This window comes from Lepidochelys kempii, chromosome 18 (genome assembly GCF_965140285.1).
Source record: "Lepidochelys kempii isolate rLepKem1 chromosome 18, rLepKem1.hap1, whole genome shotgun sequence".
NCBI lineage: Eukaryota > Metazoa > Chordata > Testudines > Cheloniidae > Lepidochelys > Lepidochelys kempii.
In genome coordinates, this window is record NC_136397.1 from 21,152,571 (window position 1) to 21,179,074 (window position 26,504).

Sequence of the window (26,504 nt, forward strand, 5' to 3'; positions counted from 1 at the left end):
GCCTCCTGCGCACTGCAAAACAGCTGACTGCAGCGGGCGGGAGGCATGGGGAGGCACTGATTGGCGGGCTGCCGGTGGGTGGGAGGCGCTGGAGGCCGGTAGCAGATGCGGGGCCACTGACATATTACTGTGGCTCTTTGGCAATGTTCATTGGTAAATTCTGGCTCCTTCTCAGGTTCAGGTTGGCCACCCCTGCTCTAAATCATCCTTGTTCTCACTCTGAACAGGCTGGGCTGTCCCATTTGCTATATACATATTAAATTATTTATAATAATGACAAGAGTAAACATCTAACATTTAGAGACTATAGCCAAAAAGTATACCTTAAAGCAGCAAGTTTTAAATCCCTAGATTCCCTGCATTTATGGGTTGGGATCCTAGCAGGGTTCATAGAATATCAGGGTTGGAAGGGACCTCAAGAGGTCATCTAGTCCAACCCTCTGCTCAAAGCAGGACCAAGCCCCAATTTTTGCCCCAGATCCCTCAATGGCCCCCTCAAGGATTGAACTCACAACCCTGGGTTTAGCAGGCCAATGCTCAAACCACTGAGCTATCCCTCCCCCGAGGGCTGACTCAGCCCTTCATCTTTCTGTGCCAGAGAGACCAGATTCCATGCAATTTACTTTGTAATAAAGATAGGGTTCACTGAAGAACACCTTGAACAGAGGTCCTCCCTTCTCTGTATGAACACTAAAGCTCAACTTTGCCAAAGCCTGCATGCAACATCTGATGCACACACGCAAGTTGTAGATTTCCCAATACCAGCCTGACTTGCTTGTGTGCTTGGGTTGTCATGCAGATAAGTCAAGTGTGCACAAGCTAGGCATAAAAATTTTGAAAATTCAGGCCATCATAAAAGTAGGGATTTGTCCATATGATGTTGACCAACATTCCCTCTCCCTCCCTGCATTATCTACATGGCTGCAGCTCAGAGCTCAAGAGGTGTTGTATGTATATATTGTGGGAAATACTTTCACCCTGAAGCATACCAAAGAATGCATATGAATATTAAATGTTATTACTATTGAGCTCATTCATCCCAATTTTTTCCAAAGCACTTAAATTTCACAAACTACAGGTCTCACTTTACCTGTTGTTGCCATACAGCTAACCCTGGGGTGGAAGGTAACAGATATTTAACCTGTGCTCAGTAATTCTACATGATATTAAAGGCCAGAAAGTAAAGAAAACCATCCTATCCCACTGAAATTGTGAATAATGGACTTGTATGAGGATTTTTTCATAATACAATGACATCTGTTTAAGGTCAACTTCACCCCATATATGAAACTCTGAAATGTGTGTTGCAATTTTCTTGTCTGCCCTTTCTAGTTCCTTCTACTGCACAGGTATCCATGGTATCCTGGCTTTCACACCAAAACAAACTTGGACAAACTGAGGCAAAACTTTCTACAAAGAGAAACACATTTGGCCAGCATTCATCTGTGTTGCCATTTCCATAATTGAAGCTATCTGGGCTTGAATAAAAGCCATTCTCCTTGCCAGAACAATTTTATTTTTTTCCTCCAAACAATGAGCATTCTTTGAAGGGTTCAAATGTTAACCAATCCATTATTTCTTGGGCACACATCCTATCCCACCTCATATTTAAGGCTATGAAAAAGTAGACATTTTGTGTTTAAAAACAAGAAATTCACTCCTGTTCCACAATGACTAAGTCACACACAGTTGTCCTTAAATACTGTAGAAACAAGGAAGATAACCACCCCGGGAGCTTCATGCTATCCAATGCTATCTCAGCTAGACATACCCTGAAAGTAATTGCAGGATTCAGAGACACAGGATTCCTTAGGTGAAGAGCAGTTTGTGTTTGTGAAAGTTATATATTTGCTAATTAACTGATCTTCTCACACATACATATATACACATACTAAGCTATAGATCCATATAGAGAAATCACAAGTCTGGATTTCATTTTTCTTCTGTTTTTGATTCCCTCTTCCCTTCCTACTAAGAGGCTGAAAGTCATATTAGTCCAATGTAATTGGAATAGTATAGCAGGAACACCATTCTCTTCTGTAAAAGGAAAAGGAGGACTTGTGGCACCTTGGAGACTAACAAATTTATTTGAGCATAAGCTTTCGTGAGCTACAGCTCACGTCATCGGATGCATTCAGTGGAAAATACAGTGGGGAGATTTATATACACACAGAACATGAAAAAATGGGTGTTAAAATACACACTGTAACAAGAGTGATCAGGTAAGGTGAGCTATTACCAGCAGGAGGGAGGAGGAGACAGACCTTTTGTAGTGATAATCAAGGTGGGCCATTTCCAGCAGCTGAAAAGAACGTCTCAGGAACAGTGGGAGGGGGGGGAATAAACATGGGGAAATGGTTTTACTTTGTGTAATGACCCATCCACTCCCAGTCTTTATTTAAGCCTAAGTTAATTGTATCCAGTTTGCAAATTAATTCCAATTCAGCAGTCTCTTGTTGGAGTCTGTTTTTGAAGGGTTTTTTTTGTTGAAGAATTGCCACTTTTAGGTCTGTAATCAAGTGATCAAAGAGATTGAAGTGTTTTCTGACTGTTTTTTGAATGTTATAATTCTTGATGTCTGATTTGTGTCCATTTATTCCCCTCTTCCCTTCCTACTAAGAGGCTGAAAGTCATATTAGTCCAATGTAATTGGAATAGTATAGCAGGAACACCATTCTCTTCTGTGTTAGAAACAGTTGGCTTCTTGGCTGAGAGACTAAACCAGTATACATTGTTATCATTCAGTTTCTTTTCCATTGCTCCAACACTCCTTTTTCATGACTGTATCGAGGCCCTAAGAAATGAGCCCAAAAATGTTTCTATCAGATTGCAACTGAAATTTGAAAATGACAATGGAAAAGAAAGGCTAGTATAATTAAATGCTCTTCTCTCCTGTCTGTAACAGGAAACAACAATAATCCTAGGAGACTATTGAAAATGTGAGACCTTTTGTTAAATCACTTGTTATTCTAATCTGTAATAATAGATTCTCAAATCGAAACAAATTCTTCCTTTAGGTAGAGTGGCCTTTCTGTAGTGACACTATTGCATGGTATACGGGTGACCACAAAGAAGAGAATTACAACAGCCAAGAACTCAGGATGCAGGCAGGAGCAAGATTTTCAACAGAAGAGTGGTTAAGATAGTATCAGGTGACAGAACACAGGGAAAAGCCATTTGGAAATATACAGAAGAGCAGCAACTACAGTGTAGCTGGCAACACTGAACTGAACAACAAGGAAGAGGAGTTACTTTAGCATGGTGCATCACAAGACATGAGTTTCACAGCACAGAGTACAACTAAGGATAACTCTCCCCTGCAAGCACCTTCATTGCCCTCATGCCAGCAACACACACTGAACAACAGAGGTAACTTGATTCAGAGTAGCAGCCGTGTTAGTCTGTATCCGCAAAAAGAAAAGGAGGACTGGTGGCACCTTAGAGACTAACCAATTTATTGTTATACCAAATATGAGGCTGCACGTCCTCTTCTTCAGATCAGTTGAGTGGGAGGAGGAGGACAAACAACACTCCTACCATACAGAGTCTAAAATAAACAAACTTAAAAAAAAAGGTCAGATCTTGACAACTGACCAAAGCCAGGACCATGGCTCATAAACACTCGGTCCAAGGAGAGTCATGCTGGCTATTAGGAACACAGACATGTGTTGTTCTAGTTTACATAGGTGGCTTTGGGTTCATTTAGGGAGATAAACAGTAGTGGCGGCTTGCGTGTGTCGTTAAACCACAATTACAGTCCCTCTGTCGGGAAACATCATACTCAGAGCTTTGTAGTTCAATCTAATTTGAACATGGATTTGCTTCTAGCAGAGCCAACATGCTTTCCCTACTGCACAGACAGCTCACAGAGTACGGGCTCTTCAAAGCCTCTCTTCTTCCTGGCCTACGACACCCAGCCCTCCCTCTAGTAAGCCTGTCAAACCCACCCTCCTCCCCGTTCTTCGTCAGTCTCCCAGGAGCTTTTAAAACAATATGTGATGAAATAAACAAAACAGTTAAGGCAGGAATCGAATTTCTGTGCACCAGGCTTATGGACTTGGGAGGTTTCCAGGGTACAGGATTTACAGTACACAAGGGGGGGGAAGCATTCCTGAGTCCTGCTGTGCTGGCCAACGCACTGCCGTGGAGATCCCCTGCCGGATTTACTCAGCAACAGCTACCGTATCGTACCTCACGCTGCACAGCGAGCAGCAGCAGAGGGAGTGATTCATGGTGGATACATAAAAGTACAGTGGGGCAGACGTTACCAGTCCAGCACATAGGTCAAGCCGCCAGCAGAGCGATATGTCCTGGCTGCGTGATGAACAAATACATGTCAGCACTGATTGTTACTAACAACACTGAGAAACAACTCCTCCGTTAATCGTTCTAGGGTATTTCCCATAACTGCTTGTGCCTTTGCACATAAGCCATTTGCAGGAGCTTGTCCCAGCACACACTTGAATCGTATTTGGAATCCCCTCTACCTGCCTGCATTAGGAGCTGCCAGTCCTAACTGTTTTCATTCTTTTCTTGCCCTCTACTGATTGTTTCAACAGCTGTGACTGTGCAAGGGATCTCATAAGTCTTCATCCTTTCTTTGAAAAATGAGACAAAATAACCCTGGAAGGACAGCGTGCTTCCTAAAACCACAAAAAGAACCTGGTTTGTGCTCCTATGGCTCGGTTACAGAGTATAATAGAAACGCTGACATTTCCTTCCAGCACCTTTCACCCAGGGGCTTCAAAGCACCTGAAAAATGTTAATAAACTATGCAGCACCACACGTGGCCAAGGTCCCTGTCATTAGTCAGTGGTGGGACTAAGGCCCAGAGAGGTTGAGTGACTTGGCTAAAGTCACAGAGCCGTCAGTGACAATGCCATGGGTAAACATGAAGAGCCCTGACTGCCTAGCCCTGCTCCAACCTCTAAATCACACTCCCCTCCCAGAGTCAGGAAAAGAACCTGGGAGTCCTGACTTCTAGTCTCCAGCTCAAATGGCCAGATAACACTTTCCTCAAGGCTCCTACCACATACCGATTTTCTATTAATATCTTTATATGAACGAGACACACCATGCTGCAGGCTGTGGATAAAAAAAATCACTTTCTCTATTAAGAGCTAGTTATTCTCATTAACTCCCAGGAGAAACGTCCATTTCAACAGACACTGTTGACTGAGCGGTGCCGTCTTTCAGGGGGAAGGAGGCATTTTTAAAAAAATAAATAGAGTGGTACCTTTTAAAGTAAAAACAATTACAAAATTCTGATGTGAAATCTTAGCTCCAATTGGTACCCTGTGGTGAAAGCCTAACGTGCCTGCCAAGCCAACCTAGCTCCAGCTAAAACACCTTCCTTCCTAAGTCTTTGCGAGACTTAGCTTCTACAGGGTCCCAAAGCCTGTGATGTATTTACTCTATATGCAGGTTGGATAAATCAGTTTGTTATCTGGAAGGCCTAGCAACAAAACAAAACCATGCTTGCAGCATGGGATCCGAGAACGACACCTTACTCCCATAGTCCATAGTGGCCGAAGGCATTGCAGAGATAACACCAGGGAGGGATGGAGTACCTCGCCTTGATGTCAAAGTGACCTTTTGATGTAGAAGCTGTGCTGATGAGCTCCATAGAAGGCAGAGTCCAAACTCTTTGGCCAGAAGATCAAGTCCTTTGCATGGAGAATGAGGGGGAAAGGGAGAAACTCCCTGATCCCCAAAATGAATTAAATATAAATTACACAGAAAAACCTACAGAAAATCCAACAGCTGCCAACCTGTTATTTGTGCCTGTTTCCACTGGCTACAATGGCTGGAAGGAGAGGGATCTGGCAAACACATTCCTGCTCATGTGGTCCAGGGGCAATATGAGCACAGGCTGGAATTATTAATTAATTATTAATTAATTGATTATTAATTATTAATTATAAGAAAATTTTCTCCATCTGACCCATTATTTCAGTGCTTAGCTTGAAGGCCACTTTCCAACTAGCAGAGAGGAAACTAGCAAAGTAAAGAAACATTCTACAGTCACCAGCTTCAGTACAGACCCAGCTGGCACAGTTCAGAACTTGAAGCGTCTTATCCACCTCCAGTGAAAATCTAGAGGACACTTGAACACTTTCCCTGGTTCGAGGCAAAAGGGAAAAACTGTAGAGTCTCAGAAAACCATTAAGGTGGAATAAGCTCTCACTGATGAAGACAAGGCTGAGAAAAGAGAGGATCTGGTTGAAAGAAGTTTCGTTTACTTCTGGTTTTCTGTGTGCATCTTTATCATCACTGTTAATTATGAGTTATTTATGGGAGTTTCCCTTCCTTTTGAGCCCAGCTTCTGCCCGTGACACTGCATTTTGGGGACTGAGATGTCACAAAAGGAGTGAGATTACTTCACTGCAGTAACACATCGACATACAGGGGATAAGCTGAAGGAGGAAAAACAATTAACACACCAACAGTCAAATTTGGTGGCTCTTGGTCCAGCTGCTAATGGACAAGTGTTCTCAAAATAAAAACGACTGTCACAATGGGTACTAAACTCTCACCCTCACTAGCACTCTTAACAGCGGAACCAAAGACTAAGTGGTTTTGGATACTGATCTAATCTACGTACCCACAGGTGGTCCTGCCAGGTGTAGGGTGATGCCATGTTGGGGCATCTTGTCCTGAAGTTGGCCATGTCATTCCCGCTCTGTGGGCAAACGGCAGTTCTCAGCCCCCAGGCTGTCCATCCAGCGCCTGCCACCAGCACGGAATTGAACATCCTCTCGCTCTCTCACATACACAAGGAACTTCGATGATAAGCTCCAGTGGCAACAGGGATTGAAGGGAAAAACGCCATGGGGCCAGACTCTTTGTTCTGCGACAGGCTATTGGTGCTGCTCCACCAGAACCATGAACCCTGAAGAACCAGCCCCTGGGGAGTTAACAGGTGCACAGGAAATCCCTGGGTGGTACAGAGCTCACCTAGAGGCCCTACACCATGTCACTCCCACCCCCAAGCATAGGGGGTACGGTCAGAATGGCACTGTGACCCCTGGCTGCAAGGGGCCATAGACATCCGGGTGCAAGCTCCAATAATCTCAGGGCTAGTACCAAACCACCCCTCTTCCAACTCTTATCCTCACCAGCATAAAAGTGTCTTAAATCTACCTTGCTCTCCCTCCCTGTGCTGAGTTGGGCTGGAATGAAGGATCAGGCCCTTGGTGTTCTACTTCCCTTATTGCAACAATTTTACCCAATGAGCCCTGGTACCCCTATAGAGAGACAAGGTGGGTGAGGGAATATCTTTTATTGGACCAACTTCTGCTGTAAGAGAGACAAGCTAAAGAAGAGCTCTGTGTGGCTCGAAAGCTTCTCTCTCTCTCTCTCTCTCACCAACAGACGCTGGTCCAATAAAAGATATTCCCTCACCCAACCTGTCTCTCTAATACCCTGGGACCAGCACTGCTACAACAACACTACATACATTCCTATAACCTGTCCTTTAAGAAATGTTAGCAGGCTCTTTAAGCGCTGTCAAGGCAGCTCACTGTATTACTAAAGGGATCAGGTCAATATGGTTTGTGTCAAGCAACTGCCCATTTGTTTAGCATGCCCGAGAGCCTACATTTCTTTGTCAATATGTACACAGCCTTTGGGAGCTGCAGTTCTCCAGTGAGTCAATGTGTCTGAGATCTGCCTGTTCACGTTTGGCTCCCTTGAGTGGAGGTCTCAGTGTGGGAAGGAAGACCTACAAGTATTTGGGAATGTCGTGCCATCCACAGAATGGTCTAGGAATAAGCATCATGCTAGTGTCAGTTAAAAGGAACGATCCTTTAGTTCAAGCAGCGATGGTTTGCGTAGCTGGTTCACTGAGCACTCTCCCCGAACTATGTAAAATTCTCTGATTAACTGTTAATCCTTTACTGGTATAGACAGCTGTTTGTACATACCACACTTTCCAAAACGTATCTTCAAATACGGTTTGTAACCCAAAGAGGTTATAATCCAACACAGGCAAGACGAAACACAAGACAATAGCTGAAGTAATGGAGGACGTGAGAAGATGTTGGTGATTCATCGCATTACCCTGACGGAGAGCCATTTCCTGTTTGATTTAAACCAAAATGTTTCTCTAACAAGAATTCCCTATCAGAGAGTTTTACTGGAGAGAGGGCAGCAGCAGATTGCAAATTACTGAACAGTCTGCACAGAGGCAGCTTCTCTCCTATGAAAGGCTGAGGAGAAGGAGTGAGAGGAGAAGATGAATCCCAGCTGTAAGCACAGGCACTAGATATGCTTTTGCGGTTTGCTGTATTTGACTAAACATCCAGTGCCAGGTTTTAATCTCTGTGGCAATTAGCCTGGATTACAGAGCAGGGATGCAGGAGGAAAGGTTAATTAAAATCTCTAAAGAGGAGTGCATGTGGGATTGGGCTACTTTATCTTTTCAGTACCAGTTGGTTAAAGTTGATTACAGCAATTATAGGAAATCCTGAGGCTGAAAGGCGGTGGAATCAGCAAAGCAACAAGTTGCAGAATCAGACAGACTGCTAACAGTTCGGGGAGCAGTGAAAATATGCATACTGACCTGGATCGGTTGTCCCACTGTGCAGATTCCCCTTGGAAATCAGTGGCACAGAATGGGACCTGGAGACATTGGAAGAAAAAATAATTGGTCTGTGGTCACTTTTTTCTCCTTCTGTTCCCCTCCCACCCACTGGGCAATCTGGAGCTGTTAGGGCTCTGTCATGCCCCGCATCCATTGTGATAAAGTCCAGGAAAAACACAGCAACAGCAGGTTCCAACAGTGAGAGAATCACCCGGGGGCAGCAGGTTTTTCATCTCCTTTCTGTCTCCTCTCTGCAGGAGCTCCCCTCTGCTTACCCCCCTCCCCATTTGGCCCCCGTCACTCTCAGGTTTTCCATCTTCTTCCTGGTTAAGAATACCAAACCATACTTTGCTGCTCTCTCCGGTGCTTTGGTCACCAAGACGACACACAAGCAATGAGGGGAAAGGGGAAGGTGCTGATGGCATGTGCCTGGACAGTCTTAGGCTTTCAGTGTCAAGCTGCAGTGTCCACCCATTACAGCCTGAGGGCCTGAAGATGTTGATTAAGAAAGATCAAGGGATCCCAATTAATACGTTGGGGCAGATCATCCGTCCCACTTGCCTGAGGTGGGGCAAATGGAGGGGTAACCACTTGCAAGGCCCCTGCCCAGGATTCTCCCAGAGGGTGTGGAGTCCCCCCAGCCTTAGGGCACATAGCATAGAGAAGTGGCTGCACTTGGGCTGGGTCTGGGGGAGAGCATCAGGGAGCTGTAACCAGCTGTCAGCTTCTCCCTTCCATTTCTCCCGGCTGCACTGGGTGGCAGAGGGGCCTCGTCCTTCGCTAGCACTGCCCCAGGTTCAGGCAGGGCCAGCTAAGCTCCCGTCCTGGGAGGCTCCTGAAGTCCAGCAGGGAAGCAAGAAGTGGAGCAGCCGGAGTTACTCTCCCCTCCCTGCCCTGCAATGCAAGAAGCGACCGGTGGGGGAGCTGCTGAACAGCTGCTATTGGCAAGAGACAGCGGCTGCTCTAAAGGCCCCAGCTGCAGAGCAGTTCCTGGAGCCACAGGGGAGGCGAGGGGAAGCTGTGGGAGGCAGCAATGGGACTGATGCAGGCAGTTCCGTTTACCCTCTGCAGGGTGTTGCTCAGGGGCAACACTTCCAATTTGTAATCAAATACACATTTTCTTCTTAATACGGAGGCCCTTGAAGGCCACTGGTTGGACAACCCTGCTTTAGAGTCGCCCACCAGCCCAGATGATCTCTATCCTGCCTGTGCTGGGTGATCTCCTTCACCACACCTGTCCGATAGGTGGTGCTCTTGATGAGCATATTAAAATGAAACAATGCTTTCCACTTCTGGGGCACCTTTCACCCGAGGTTCTCGAAGCCCCTTACACAACTACAATACCCACCTGCTGAAGTGAAGAAACAAATTGACAGAGCCAGAAGAGTACCCAGAAGTCACCTACTACAGGACAGGCCCAACAAAGATAATAACAGAACGCCACTGGCCATCACCTTCAGCCCCCAACTAAAACCCCTCCAACGCATCATCAAGGATCTACCTAACCTATCCTGAAGGACAACCCATCGCTCTCACAAATCTTGGAAGACAGGCCAGTCCTATAGACAGCCCCCCAACCTGAAGCAAATACTCACCAGCAACCACACACCACACAACAGAACCACTAACCCAGGAACCTATCCTTGCAACAAAGCCCATTGCCAACTGTGCCCACATATCTATTCAGGGGACACCATCATAGGGCCTAATCACATCAGCCACACTATCAGAGGCTCGTTCACCTGCACATCTACCAATGTGATATATGCCATCATGTGCCAGCAATGCCCCTCTGCCATGTACATTGGGCAAACTGGACAGTCTCTATGTAAAAGAATAAATGGACACAAATCAGATGTCAAGAATTATAACATTCATAAACCAGTTGGAGAACACTTCAATCTCTCTGGTCACTCGATTACAGACCTAAAGGTCGCAATATTACAACAAGACGACTTAAAAAACAGACTCCAATGAGAGACTGCTGAATTGGAATTAATTTGCAAACTGGATACAATTAACTTAGGCTTGAATAGAGACTGGGAGTGGATGGGTCATTACACAAAGTAAAACTATTTCCCCATGTTTATTTCGGCCCCCCTTCCCACACCCTGCTCCTCCTCATGCTGGTAATGGCTCATCTTAAGTGATCACTCTCCTTACAATGTGTATGATAACACCCATTTTTTCATGTTCTGTGTGTATATAAATCTCCCCACTGTATTTTCCACTGAATGCATCCGATGAAGTGAGCTGTAGCTCACGAAAGCTTATGCTCAAATCAATTGGTTAGTCTCTAAGGTGCCACTAGTACTCCTTTTCTTTTTACACAGGTACTGCTATCCTCGGGTACAAAGGGATGCAATAACTTGAGAGGCGTTCAGAAGCATGCTGGTTACAGAGGAGAAATCAGTGGTATTACAACTGTGTTGTAAGAACCATTGCTCTCAAGCTCTTGCAGGAAGCTAATCCCATCCTGCATGGGCCTGGTCTTTACTCACGTGAGTAGATCTGTTGTAGCCAACGAGATTATGCACAGGAGTAAGGGCTGTAGAATGGGGCCCTACGTGCTTTCCAGAAATCTGTGCACTATACTGATCATTATCGTCTCACTGTTTCCTCATGCTCCTCTGTCTGACACTGCCTGGACTCTTGTCTTCAAATGTGACCGTAAGCTCTTAGGGGTAGAGACCGTCTTTTTGTTCTGTGTTTGTACAACACCTAGCACAATAGGCTCTTGGTCCATGACTAGAGCTTCTAGGCACTATTAAGGTACCAAAACCACAACAGTAGCCAACAGGAGATGCCCAGCCACCAGCATCCCACACAATACAGCCCCAGGCAGGCTCGCTTTTGGAACAGGATCTTATTTTTCCTCTTCATAACCCTCCTCCTTTAATTTGGCTCCAGGCCCAGGGAGAAACACCAACAAAACTGGCAGATCCATCAAGATGAGCGAGCGAGCAAGCAAGCAGTCTCAGCCCCCGGGGAAACGATGAGAGGGCATTTTACTTTTCAGCGGAAGCAATAAAACCACCACAGATGGGGTCACATTGAAGTCCAAACTATTCACGTGACTAAGAGGTCAAAACTGCTCTTCAATCTCCATCCCCAGCCTGCAAGAAAACAACCACACTCGCTATTGCTAATCGCTATTGCGATTTCACAATATTTAATCTGATTAAACAGAAGTGCAAAATGGAATTATTTAAACCAAAAGAGGCTCCCAAATTCAGAGTCAAGTCACTTGCTGTGTCCTTAACTCACCTTTGTTTTGCCTCAAAGCAGCGCAGTTGGGAGAGTCAACCCAGCTCTTCCCTTGCTCACATTTCAGTCTAATCAAGGGACTGATGATTATCATGCCTCACTGTGCTCTGTGCCATTTTGACTGTACAGCACGTTTATGCACGGAACTGGCCTGTAACGGGCCATGTACACTCCTGACACCGTATAAATGACAGTAATACACACAGCATTACAAACTGGTGGAAAAGCAGGACATTGCCCCAAGGAACTCACAGTCTCATTGAGATCAAATGGTATAAACAAAAACAATCAACGGTGTTATGTATTGTATTGCTTTTATGTCTGTGTTACATGCATTTATGTCAAGTCTATCCCTCCGCAAGATCACAGCATAGGTCCCCAAAAGAAAACACATTGGATATTAACATAAGAATAGATACTACAACTAATCTATTTTATCTAGTAATGAAAGGATCTCAGAGGGAGCCTTTGGCACTGGAAGGCATAACCCTTCACTAACACTTTACATAGAAGTAACTCAGTGTAGAGCCTGTGTCACGGAATACATTACAGAAGCATTACAGAATACGTTTGCCAGAAGCTGGGAATGGGCGACGGGATGGATCACTTGGTGATCACCTGTTCTGTTCATTCCCTTGGGGGCACCTGGCATTGGCCGCTGTCGGAAGACAGGACACTGGGCTAGATGGACCTTTGGTCTGACCTAGTATGGCCATTCTTCTGTTCACAACACACTGAGATTTGAAAAGATATGTATTACACTCACACAGCAAAACGCTTCCCCCTCACCTACTCTAATATATTAAGGTGCCAGCCATAGGCATGTACTATATTGAAATGCTGGCTTGCTGCCCTTCTCTAGCTGCATGACAACAGTTTGATATGTTTATGGAGATGTGCATTGCATGGAATCCTAGCACTGAAGCAGGCAAAAAGGTCAGTGTAGCCCAAGTTTAACCAATGCATGTGGCTGCAAAAAATATAGAGATCAAAGAGACAAAAGACAGACCCACGACCCATGCTCTGGTCTATGGATCAAAAGGAAGAAGTGCAGTCAGTGAAGCAGGATCACCAAAGAAAACTACCATGGTACTGTATCAAACATACCATTATCAATGGACTACTGACCACATGCTCTGCCCTACCATGTGGGAGGACTGGATTTGATTGTACTTCTAATTCTAGTGCTCTCCTGGAGCTGCAGTAACTCCCTAACAGGAACACTTGGCCCTGCTATAGTGCCTTTCATCCAACAATCTCAAGGTCCTTTGCACGTATTAAGCCAGCCTTGCATCTCCCAAAGGGGTCAATATCACACAGATTAGGACGTCCATTGGACAGGTCGGTACACGGAAGATGGGTGAGACATTTGGTGTTTGTACTTCGTGTGAACCTTCCTTTACATCATCTGGTTCAGTTCGCACCTTTTGAGATTTTATTTCCATTTTAGGTCCCCAAACTCAAAAACAAATTGAGCCGAAATGATCTGATTTCACAGGGTCTTCATAAATGAGTCCAAACACATTCAAAACTAGGCCCAAACATCACCTGTGCTGATGTAGGAAGAAAGCAGCAGCACTGGATGGTTTAACCAATGCATCTTGGAGGATTACAGTTCAGAAATCTAGCTCCTTTCCCAGATCCAGGGTCATCTCTTAGGCAGAAAAAGCCTCATCCCTGCCAACAAAAATCTGCAATATTCTTGAGTGATCTAGTCTTCACACCTTCACCAGTATTAAACTCACCACTTCGTCAGACATACCATTTGAATACTTCATGCTGGAGTAGACCAATAATTCACTTTTCTTTAGAAGGAGCTCAGGGAGAGAGATTTTTATTTTCTATTCACTACTTCTCTTCTTTCCCTCTTCTTGGAAATCTTTTCTCTTGGTTATTTCCCTACTACAAAAGGGTGCCAGACATAATTTCTTCAAAGAAAAAAATATTTGTCTTACCGGCTAAATTCTGTCCTAAAAGAGAATATGTCTGGCTCTCTGATCCTCCTTTTGCCTGGAAGACAAAAAAAAGAGCCGCACAAGAGGGATTTACGGTTACATAGATTACCATCTTTCAATTGGTTTGTTGTTACGTTGTTATATGAATGAGGCTTCTTCTGCAGCTGTGGAAGTCTTCATCTGGGGAACAGTAGCCAAAGGGACAGGGTTTGAGAGCTGCTTGGTATCTTGACTGCCAGCTTTGAACTACCTTCCTGAACCACAGGAGCAGCAGCTCTATTGTGGAGGACCATCAGAGATACTGGGCCAGATTCAGATCTTACACCAATGTAAATCAGAGTAGCTCCAAAGCCATAGGGTGACTTGTTTGTGAAACTGGTGTAAGTGGGATCAGAATCAGGTAAGTGATATAATAAAAAAGAAAGAAGCAGGTAAGCCAATTTTTATTGGGTTTTTAAGCTTCCTGTGAATCCCCGTTATGCTGGAGCCTTGGATTTGGGTGTGAAACTTGACCTCAGGTGCCGCAGACATAACCTTTATCTTTTGAAGGGAGAGTTTGAACTTGTGGAAGCTGATAAACTGATGGACACTCCAAATGATGTGAGTCTGAAAACAAACAGCTGGTCTATAAATAGAAAGAGTAACACACCCAATTTCCAAAGGTGTGTGGCATCTAGTAAACCCGCTAGTGTCACCTCCACAAACAGCAGCTTGTGGCCATAGGTTTTAGCTTGTGCAGAGATACTGCACTCTTTGCTATTTACATGACTCACAAATGTCAATGGTTACCAGCTTTTGGTGGACTGTGGGCTCCACATATTCGCCGTCATTTCCTGAATTTTCAGACAGTCTCAACCTTTATCGCCCAGGAAGTCAGCTGAACATACAGCCAGGGAGACACATGTGCAGGATTGTACACAACAAATCCCTGCACAAATCCAGTCACCCCGGCATGGGAAGCAAGAGTTCTCTAGCTGCTGCCCAATCATTTCACAATTAGAACCAGTACACAGAAACCAACAGGCATGAGGCCATTTCTGATTAGTGTCCAGTGGAGAATTTTTGAAGAACACAATCATTTCTTAATTATCTCAGCCAAGTGACTAGTCAAATTCAGCCCTGGTGTCAGAATGTGTACCTCTCACTGGCACCGATGTCAGGGCAGAATTTCTTGTTAGTCCAGGGGATGGAAACAGGCGGGGGCTATTAATTCGCTTTTGTGCACATCTGGATCTGTGCCCAACACCAGCTGTCACTCCTATTTTAGCACTTGCAGAATTCAGATCAGCAGAACAGATGACAAAATGTTACATTACAGCAGCAGAATGTTCTTAATGTTTATAATCACATAAGATGTGGTGTGACTCTTAATTGCAACTGCTTGGCTGTGCCAGAAAATATCCACACAGCAGCAGGCTCAAGACAAAGAGGTTAGGAATTTGTTTTTAACAAAGACACTAATAAGTCTGGACCCTTAAATTCAGAGATGTAGTCTGCTGTGCTTTCCAGTCTGTGGCTGTCCTCTCAGCACTCACGTGTGTGCAAATAGGAGCTATGCTCCTTACTTCTTGTCTCTAATTACTGCTAGAAAAATGAATACTAAGAGCGTTTCCCATTACACGTAATGACACTGAACAACACAGAGCCACACAACTGTATGTTCTCATCATGCACTGGTCAGACAACCCAGACATGCTTGATCAATCTATCAGTCAGAAAGCCATCATTTAACCATTTCATTTGCTGCCCTGAGTGATTTGCAAAACTCAAGATCAGCACAACCCATAACAAAATACTAATTTATTTTAACATGCTTGTTGCACAGCAGCTACATAACTTTATAGCAATTGAAGTAAATGAAATTCCATAAAGTAAGCCTCTCTGCCAAGAATGACTTTCAGAATAATAAATCCATTCAAGCAGGAATATGTCTATAACGCTTAAAATTTACACCAACACACAATCAGATGGGCAATCAGCTCCCTGATGTGTGATTTCAATAGTTGTCAGGATGGCAGTCACTCCTTATACTACAGTTACCTGTCTCCAAGCTATCAATAAAGAAAAAACATTTTCACCTCATATCGGTTCATTGTTCAAAAGTGAGCCTGTCAAGAGCATCCCTGTAGCTGTGAATATAGCAGGGATACATACCTGGCCTCATCTCAACTCCATACCCTGCACGCCCCATATAACAGGGGTGACAGCTTCTCCAGAGATAGCGGTAGTGAACACCAGCGGCACCTGGGATGCCACTAAAAAGGCTAATGCACCAGAGCACCGTCCAAAAAAGCCTCGGTTCCTCTCCCATGGTGAAAAGCCAACAAGAATAAAAAGCCAGAAAACAGGATTCCAGAGCAAATTAAAGAGAAAATAATGTTAAGCTACAAAATGGTAGAAAAACCCTTAAATTCAAATAAAACCACCCCAGAACATGTCTGTCACCTACAGGGCAAACTGCACACAGAGCCAAGCTGCCCTGCAAAGACTCACAGATGCACAATGTGCCATGGTAATAACAGCTACTGCTTCCTAACAACAGATGTAGTTTGGGACCAAGCTTTCTTAGGAGCCCTCCTACACCCCTTCCCTTTTATGTTCTCAACTTTCGACCCGCCCCCTGCAGGTAAAGGCCAAACCCAGCAGAAGTGTCTCCGCCCTTACATTCATTCACTTTCCTCCCTCCCCTGCTCTGCTTTTTCTTCTTCTGTGCTGAGCCAGAATTTGTGCGTGACATCACATTCCTCCAAAAACCACACAAACTGAAAGAAACCAAAAATTCCTGGCTAGCAGCTCCGGAGCTGGGTTTGGGCCAAGCCAGAGTTCTATAATTGGTCATGTTAGCAAAAAAAAGAAAATATGAGAGCTGGGGGGAAATGCGTAGGGGGGGGATGGGCTTTAAATCAACACCACATTTTGGAAAGTCCCGCCTAGACACTACTGGTGACGGTAGAGCAAAATATCCTGAGACACTCACCACACTGTGGAACAAGAAGAGCGGTGTCTCTTCTAGGAGCAAAAACCCTGACAAAACAGAACAACATGAGTTCGTTTGGATGCCTAAAAAGAGGCCATCAATTACTATATAATTATGTCCCTGTTGCTGTGGCTTTACAGCACAGCGTACGTTAAAATGAAACAGCAACGAGACTAGGTAACAGCTGCCTCTATCTACCAGCCCAACCCCATAGTCCTAGCCCAAATTCAAGCAAATGCTGGCCAAAAACAGGAGTCCTGCACATTGCACTGAACTCTGTTCTTGGCAGAAAGTGGGAGGGACTAAACTCCAGAGATGGGGACTCTTTACCCAGGTGTCTTTTCTCCAGTTCTCTAGTGTCCCGTTCTAGAGACTGGTGTTAACAGCACTTCAGCTGACATCATGCATCTGTACACCTAAAGCAGGAATTTGGGAACCATGTGCAAAATTCGGTGTCATAATTTAGATGTACCGATTACGATGATCATCTTCATATATTGTCCGGGCTTTTCTTAATAGACAGTAGGTTCATGACTAGAACTGTGTGAATAGTGCAAAATAATAGTCTGCCATCAGTGGTTCAAAAATGTTAATGAATTCACTTTAATTGTCTTTGCTTCTTTATGTTAGCTGTTTCCCAGCAGAAACATTCACTGAAAGAAAAGGAAAATTGCAGAATATTTGCAGGAAGTGAATTCTGAATTTGTATCCACAAATATTCCACCAGAAAACTGATGCTAAGAAATATAACACATCCAGTTAGGAAACAGAAACATATTAAGTGTCAAATCAAAACATTTTGGGTTAACTTGTTATTCAAACAGACTGCTTGCAAACAAGCTATAAACCTCATTATTCGAGGCAAGCATTCAGCAAATAATTTGGAATAATGAATATATTTGAAAAAATTACAATCTGCTTGCAGACAATTCCCAGCGAGGTAAAAATTAGTGAGTTAAATAAACAATTCCTTACAAGTTACTTGGCCAGCTCTATTCCTGACTGATGCCCAGGAATATATTTCCTGTTTTTCAAATGGAAAATAAAGAACCACACAATGCTGCCTGTGTGAGCAAGAAACACAATTATACACTGTTCAGTACTGGATAATGTTACAAATGAAACTTTGCATAAAATTAAGATTGAAAAGTATTTTAATGGCTAAGAGAATTAAGATTCTGGGACAGACAGAGTTTTTCAAAAGCAATTGCTTGTGTTTTGGTGCACATCACTTTTGCAGGCAACTATATAACTATGCATATAAATATGGTAAATGCTCATGCAATGGGTCAGTTAATTCAAATTATCATCTCTGTGTGTACAACTACTGTAATGGCATTTGTAATCCTGATACCATATTTGCACACATAGCTTGGGCACACAAATGGACAACTGTGTCTGCAATACTCAAAATTTGTCCATTAATATAGGTCACCAGCAATCAAAAATTACTATCTTACAACTGTTCCATCACCAGTATGAAATGAACTGGTGGTCTCAGACCAGCTCCTAAGCACCTCTAGATCATGACAGACACTATTTGGTTCTCTTGTCTGAGCAGAGAGGTCAGCAGTTAAATAGGTAATACAGACTTTACTCTTACCTCTAGAGGCCGTTCCTCCAGCTATGGGATGAAGCACATGGTTGGGGGAGTTGAGAAGTTGAAATTGCCACTATCTGTGCTGTACCCAAGGGTTACACAAACTGTCCCAAGTCGGTCACATGACTGGCAAACATGAGTTTTGGCTTTGCTAGCTTACGCTCCGTCACTCCTGTGAACAGTGCATTATATAGACCAGTCATATTAGGGGCTGGAGATCACGACATCATTCTGAATGCTTATTGAAAAAATGACTCTCACAAATGATTATTTATTTTACTCTCCACCTAGGAGCCTTAGTCATGGAACAGAATCTCATTGGGATAGGGTGCTGTACAAACGCAGCACAAACAGGTGCCCCTGCCCCTGCCCCAAGAGCTTACAATCTAAATATAAAACAAGAGATAACAGATGGATACAGACAGCCTGATGGGAGTACAAGTAACGAACGAGACAAGACTGGTCAACATGATTGGCAACCTAACCATTCTTAAGGTTTGTACAGGCCTCACTCAAAGGAGTGTTTTAAGGAGCGATTTGAAGGAGGATCATCAGGTAGCTTTGACGGTATTTACAGGTAGCTCCTCCCAGGCACGAGAGGCAGCATGGGAGAAAGCACAAAGATGCTTGTTTGAACAAACGCTAACATATTATGCACTACCCTTTATACAGAGTACCACACCATGAGCCATTTGTCATTCAAAGCTACTCCTGGTGCAAAAGGCATCCTTGGGCATTACTGGAAAGGGCTGTATGCAGACACTGATTAACTGAGTCTTGCCTTGGACTGGTACACGGGTATGTCTGTACACATGCTCACACGGGCATGTGTGTGGTAGGAGCCTGTGTGTATGTGCTTTGTGAGAGGCCATGTCTACCAATCTGTGTGCTATGATCAGCATGTGTTGTGCATGTGTGGCTGTGTGCATTATGAGTTGCGTGTACCTTGTGTGGATATGTAAATGTCTGCATGTGTGCATGTGGGAGAGAGAACACTACGTTCTCTTAAAAACAAATAAAGGTTAGTTCTGCACGAACCTATCTTTTGAATCTAGATGCCAGCTGAAGAATGAAAAAATTGCAAACTGTTCCCACATTATACAGTCTTGCTAATGAAATAATACAAATATAATCTCTCCTAGAATGCTTAAAAAGCATTAATAATACTTGCAATTCATTTCTGGAATCCTAGGAATCTGTGCTAATCTCTTCACAGATTTTTTTATTTTACAGCAAACAAAACCATTTTTTCCAAATGTTTGCATTGATTGCTTCTGAATAAAGATCACGAAGAAAAAAGATGATCAAAGCTAATACAAACAAACATTCTATTAATATTAAAAAGAAAATGAGCTTGCATTCGTTCATTATGTATTTCATTGGTCTGCTGTCCATGCACAATGCTAAAAGAAGCCCAGAAACTACACCCACAGGCATCTGAGCCAACAATTACAGCCCCAGCAAAACCCTTTTAACTGTATTCTTCTTTTTGTTCATGAAAAGGAATACAGCAAGACTTTGACATTAAGGTAATTCCTTAGAGCTTTGCACTGTCCTCTGGTATCCCACTGTTGCCAGTGGAAGCTGTATATCTGAATGTCCTTATGTGATCCTTAATTGCCGTAACGAACACAGCACATGTTGACAGGCAGGATTCTCTTTTCCAAGAGATGGCTGAATTGATCTGTTATTACTATTCTGTTATAGTTTTAAGTCAATCTCGTGCTGGTGAAAGGTACCACTATTTATTTAACTGCAGAATAGGTACAACACAGTCAGCCACAGAGCAAGCTTCCAATCCCTACCCGCACTCCCCCCTCCTGCCCCCCGCCCAAATGTGCCTCAGCACATACCTGGAGGGAACAGTTAGTGAGAGAAGAGTTCAGTCCCCGTGACCCATTAAATCTTTTCAGTTATTTGCAGGCTTTTCCATGGCACTCACTGCCATGGCACCTCAGCACCTGGCAAATGTGATTTACCCTCACACCGAGGTAGGGCATTATTACTATTCACGTTTTAGTAGTGGGGAACTCAGGGACTGAGGTAGTGAAGTGACCAACACAAGGTTACATGGGAAACCAGAAACGAAGACCCCCATCTCCTGAGTACCACGCCAGATAATTAACCACAAAACCATGCTTCTTTTCTTGGCCTCTCTGCTCACACTGACATGGAGGGTGCCCGTTAATGCCAATAGCGAGTGATTCATTTGTTTTGGGGTGTAGTTTGGACTTGCACGGCCAGCTCATTTCCTGCAGGCCAGCAGACAGTTCTCAAACCACATTTTATTTAAAGTGGATTAGAACAGGTGGCTGAGACTCCTAACCCCTGCCAAGATGTCTGCTGCACCCTAACTGGTACAGCCACAAATCCTCTCGGAGTGGCCTTAAAAGGCCAGCATGACATTGCAGGGTTTTAACTCTTGCTTTAAGACTACATAATCCCAAAGATTAAACAGCAAGAAAAGAACACAAGCCAAAGGATACCGACATACCACTCACCTATTACCCAGCTGAATTTACCACCACTACACATTACAATGTAACAGATCCCAGAAAACAGAGCTCCAAGGCAACGTGGACTGCAATCTTTAGTGATGAAGTACAAAGCCTCCCAGCCCATGACTGACATCAAATGAAGAACCCTCCCTTTCCCATCTGACTCCCAACCAGGATCCCTCCAACCCTGTCACCAATGAGTGGTGAAGCCTCCTACCATCTGACACCAGAATCATTGCCTTATCCCCCCGCAGGAATGACATCAAATCAACATCCTCTTCCTCCTCCCATGGGACTGATACTTAGCTAACCAACTGATGGCTCTCCCATTCTGCAAGTGACACCTGAGCAACAGCTCTCAAACCCTGCGACTGAAAACATGGTATGAAAAGGTTGGGGAGACATTCGCCATCCATTAAAAAAAAGAGAGTTCCATATTTTGGTTCTTTGCCCTACACAGACTGTCCTAGAGAGCAAAAGCTATGGGAGAACACCCTATATTTGGTGTCTCCAAAGCTTTCGGTCCTCCTGTGACCCGAACTGAGAACAAGAGAGCAGAGTGTGTGGCTAAGGCATGGTGTTTCTCTAGCAACCACTAAGGTAAAGAAACTTTACTGGGTCTTTCTTTTTATTAATCCGATGAAATATTTCTAAATTAAGGCACTGCGTTCAAGCCACACCAATTACCCTAAGAAAGTAATAATGTTATCAATTCCTGTGCTCTGGAAGATAGAATCTAAATTTAAAAAATAGAGGGGTAAGCATAGTTTATTGGATTTTCCAGAGACCAACTCATAAAACACAATTAGCTTTCTGGAATGTTTCGTAACATGGTGTTCATACGAGTGGTGGAGAATAGCAGCTCCTTTTAGTGGTATTATTTGGCCATAGCAAAATTCCAAATTAAAATTTGTGGTTTAGACTGTAATGAATATCACTCCGTGATGAATATGCAACACTGAAAGAGTCCAACCCAGGAGGAAAACAACAGCCTAATGTGATCACCGCATACTTTCCAAAGGAAGGTGGACTCTAGTCACTTGAGTAGACTGTTCCAAATGTCAGCAGCTACCTAACCTTCCATGAATCATTCAGCTCCTCATAATATTCATTCACTGTAACAAACTGCACACTTGTCATTAATATTCTGAGTTTAAAAGAAACATTCTAAACCAAGAACTTGGACAGTTACTCTATGGAAGAAGCATGATCTTTCCAGAAAAGACATTTTTTTATAACAGTCTGAACAAACAAAAGTCAGTTATAATTGCTGATGTGATGAAGCATGCTTTGTTACAGCACACCTTTCACTCACCCTCTGACCTCCATGAACACATCTGGAATGTCTATTAAAGTCCTAACTGTCCAACACAACTGGAAGAAGCTTACATGGATGCAATCAATGGAAGTTAGGAGCCCAAATACATTTGTGGATTTGGGCCTACATCTTTATCACCTTATGCAATGTACAGATAAACAAACACCTACCACCTTAATTGGAATACTTAGCATTTATATAATGCTTTTCACCTGCAAAGTGCTTTATAAACATTGATGAATTAATCCTCACAACACCCATCTGAGGGACTTTAATGGCCCATTTTATAGACAAGGAAAATGAGGCATATAGAGGTTAATAAACTTTCGTTAGAAGGGATCAGAATCAGAGCCAGGATTACAAGTTAGGAGGTCTTGACTCCCAGTCCTGTGCTCAGACTGTTCAGAGGGATAAACAAGACAGATGTGCACAGTACTTATAAGTGATGCAATAAATATTTTACTAGCTAAATGAATTAAAACCCCTGAAGAACCAACTACCTTGATAGTAAATCTCAACTAAGTAAATGTGAAAGGCAGGGAAGCTAGGACTGTTAACAGAAAATCTGTTCTTGGCACTGGGACGGTTAGTCGAATAGACATATCGCTGCAAAAATTTCTTTTTAATCTGCTTAATCACAGTTCCCAGTGGAAAGCGAAAACTTTCCTTTCCCTTCCTTGTTCAAATTCCATTGCACCTGGCCCTTTTCCCTGGACAAGTTAAAAATGAGGTAAAATAAAAGGCTCATTAATCAACCATACTGATGATAGCAAATTAAGGCAGCTTGTAAACACAGAGAAACTGTAGATCGAACTAGTGAGTTTCGAAGATTGGGCAGCATCCAATACCATGAAGTGAAAGGTGGATAAATGCGGGCAATAGATAAAACAATCTAACCAGCAATGCTAAATCAGAGCAGACTGGTTTGAGAGCAGCAGTCCAGAAAAAGACCTGGGGCGAGATTAGTTAGCGAATTTCATATGCAATCCCTGCAGAATGTTCTTGCAATATAAGCAAACATTATTCTAGGATGTAACATTGGAATACTGTGTATTTTGTAAATCCGGAGAGGTTTCTGAATTCCTCAGCCTCAGGAAGAGCACAGAGAGTTCTGAGTACAGTTTTGGGTGCCACAAAACAGAAAAAGACCTTGACAAACTGGAGTATCCAAAGAAAAGGTACAATAAAGACTAGAGGGCACGACATGTAAGGAGAGTCTGAGGGACTGTGCAAGGGAGAAGAGGCAGCCAAGCAGGGAGCATGCGAACAATCCAGAAATACCCAAGAGGTACTAACTAAAAGGAAGGGAAGCAAAGGGGCAGACAAGGGAAATTGATGCCTGATATATGGAGTAAGGTCTATCAAGCAATGAAGAAATCCACCGTGGAAGTCACAGATGCTCCTTGGCTATGTTCACTCAAAGAATACTGGGTGTGATGTTTAAAGGAGTGGAGAAGAGCTGCGCCTGCACTCATGAGTGTAGCAGGCATGCTGCATGCAGGCAGGACACAGAGCAACGGGGCCCTGTGGCTGAAAGTCTGCAGGGCTGAAGGCAGTGCTGTCCCCACCCAGTCTGAAGCCCCACCCCCGCTGGGCTCTGGAGTTTTTATACCATGTTGAGCAGGGCCTCAGCAAGGAAAAGGTTGAGAACCCCCAACACAGAGCTTACTAGCTTGGAGGCAACATGTTTGGGATCTTCCTTAAGCCTTTTAGCTGCTAGATGTCGGATAATCAGCCCCGGCTGTGTTATCGTCATGGCATTGTGTGTCATGATAAGCCTTCACAGGGTGATTACGAGAGCAAGAACATAGGATTTCCAATACGAGAGGTCAATCTAGACTAAGTGTCTTTTTTCCAACAGTGACCAATGCCTGATGCTTTAGAGGAAGGCGTAAAAGTCCCATAATAACCGAATTGTGCAATTCTCTAGTACAGGGGAACTTTTCTTTTTTGTTTCACCAGATGTTCAGTTTATTTCTTTTTGCAGATACAGACTAACACGGCTGTTACTTACTCCTTCAGTTTATTTTAAGCAAGTGGATTGAGAGTTCCGGGTCTGGGGAAGCAGGGGGTTGGCAACAGACTGGCCTTTAGCTACACACCGGCCTCCACTGAGACAGGAGGTCCCTTTCCAAGCCTTATCTGTAAAGCTAATAATCTCCATATGTCACAGGGAGCTTGGCTTGTAGTGCATACAGTAGGAAGTGACAGCAAAACCCTATACACATCTGATACTCTCCCCATAACCGCTGCTTCCTTCTCTTTCATGCTGCCTGTTCACATTTCAGCCTCCAGATTCTTCTGCAGCACAAACCCGTTATCGTCCCACCACTGGGTGCGCTCAGCCCCATGTGCTGCATTTCATCAGCACAGTAAGTTTGCACTCAGTACACTGGAGCTCAGGGACTCCTGTCTCCAGAGCTTCCCTTTTCACCTGCTGCTGTTCTTCCCCTTTCCAGGGGGCAGCCTTGCCTATTAATGCTTTTGGGCTAATGCTTTTGACCTTCAATTAACCAGCTGCCATTTTGTATATGATTTCCATTCTATTCCCTAGTTTTAAACAAAGACTATACCTGCCAGACTATCTTAGCTGAAGGAATAGGAATTGGCAAGCACTGGAAAGCCAACAATTTTTAACCCTTTCAGTCCAGCTCCGTTCAATGAAGGTTGTGTTTTCCTAGGTAGAACCATCACCTAAGGAGAGCAACTGAGCAGAGCGGGCCAGTGAAGTGAACAGGTCCTGTAGGAGGCTCAGAGGACTACATCGACCCATGACAGCATATAACAGCCCACGTCTTAGCTGGTGGAAACTGCCAACACAGCAAGAAGAGACCTTCGAGCACTATTTTCAAAGTAACTTCACACAGGAAAAAATGTGCGTGGACTCTGGTGTCAGAAATGCCAGCTGTGTAGCTGCACTTTGAACACAAGTTGGAAGCGTTTAGAAGTGCAGCGGTTTGAGTTTACAAGGAGAGAAGAGTGTACGCATGTGTGCACGCGAATGCACAGGAAGGTAATATTGCATCTCAATTTGCTGATACAAAGTAGGTGGATGATGGAGTCCTCTAGTTTGTCAGTGCTATTGACAGTGCATTCACAACACTTCCTCTTGACAAATCTCCCAGCGTGGTGTTGGCATTTGTGAACTATGGGAACACACCAGCTTTGGGCAGGTGCTTCTCCCGTTCAGTGGCGGTTTGGGTGGGACAGTTGGCATGTTTTCCCAAGTCCGTTTGGGTTCCCTGCATATCCAGCACGTCGTAGTTACATCTGCAACACTGCCTTGCATGCAGTGATGTAGCTTGAGGAACTGCTCCGGGTATTCCCGCCTGTGGGGAGGTATCTGACAAGCCAGGGAGAAGGACAAATGGTTTGCAGCTTTACTCCAGTCTCCTGGAAACAATGCCATGGCCCACGCTTCATTCTCCACAGCTAAGTGTTCACTTGAAACAAAACAATGGTACAAAAGGAACAAATTGTCACCCTTGAAGTCTCAGAGAGGGTAAAGCCCCCCCTGCCCTTTTGCCCCAGAGATGTTCCTTCCAGGTCAGATGGGGAGCACCTTGACTAGGTTGGGTGAGGGTAGCTTGCACTGATACCACCCCAACTGCATGCTTTCTGTGAATAAAACAGCAGACTCTGGTTCTCGGGGTTGTCAATCTTCAGCCTTTTACAAGTGTTACAGTCATTTCCAATGTGCATTCATGAGGGAACTGAGGCACATGTGTAAACAGGTAAACTGAGGCACAAGCTGACAGTAAGTTAGTTGCAGAGTCCGGACTAGAACCCCTAAATCCAGACTCGCAGCCTTCTGCCCACATTCCATTCCAGGTACTGAGCTAACTATGCTCAAACGAAACGTTCAAATTCTAGCCCCATCCCCAAACAGATAACACCTAGACCTAGAGCCACAGACAATTCATTTCAAACGGTATTAAAGAGAGGGGGAAATTCCTGTAGCTTAGCATCATCCGTGGATGAACTGAGGCATTTCACTGGTATGCATTAAATTCCTGAATTCAAAATCAAGATCAGGCTAGTCTAACATGGATTCCAGGATAATCTAGGGATTTAAAGGAGAAACAGAGGAAGCTTCTCCTGGATTTAAAGACTGCACAAAGCAGAAGACACAAACTACCAGGTGATTATGGTTTACAGCGTTCACTTGCCACTCTGGCCTTTGATTCCCTACTAACCTATGCTATGAAGAAGTTTGGTACCACTCAGATATGTCTGTCTACGCTGAGAGGAAGCGGACGTTCCAATCTGGTTAGCTACGGCATTCTGACAACGCAGATTAGCAGG

At 44.1% G+C, this 26,504-nt stretch overlaps 1 protein-coding gene across 8 annotated transcripts in view; it reads right to left on the minus strand.

The window, feature by feature from the left end:
• Positions 1 to 26,504, minus strand: part of MEGF6 (multiple EGF like domains 6) — a 254,954-nt gene that overhangs the window by 75,770 nt on the left and 152,680 nt on the right. The gene's annotated exons all lie outside the window — the stretch shown is intronic.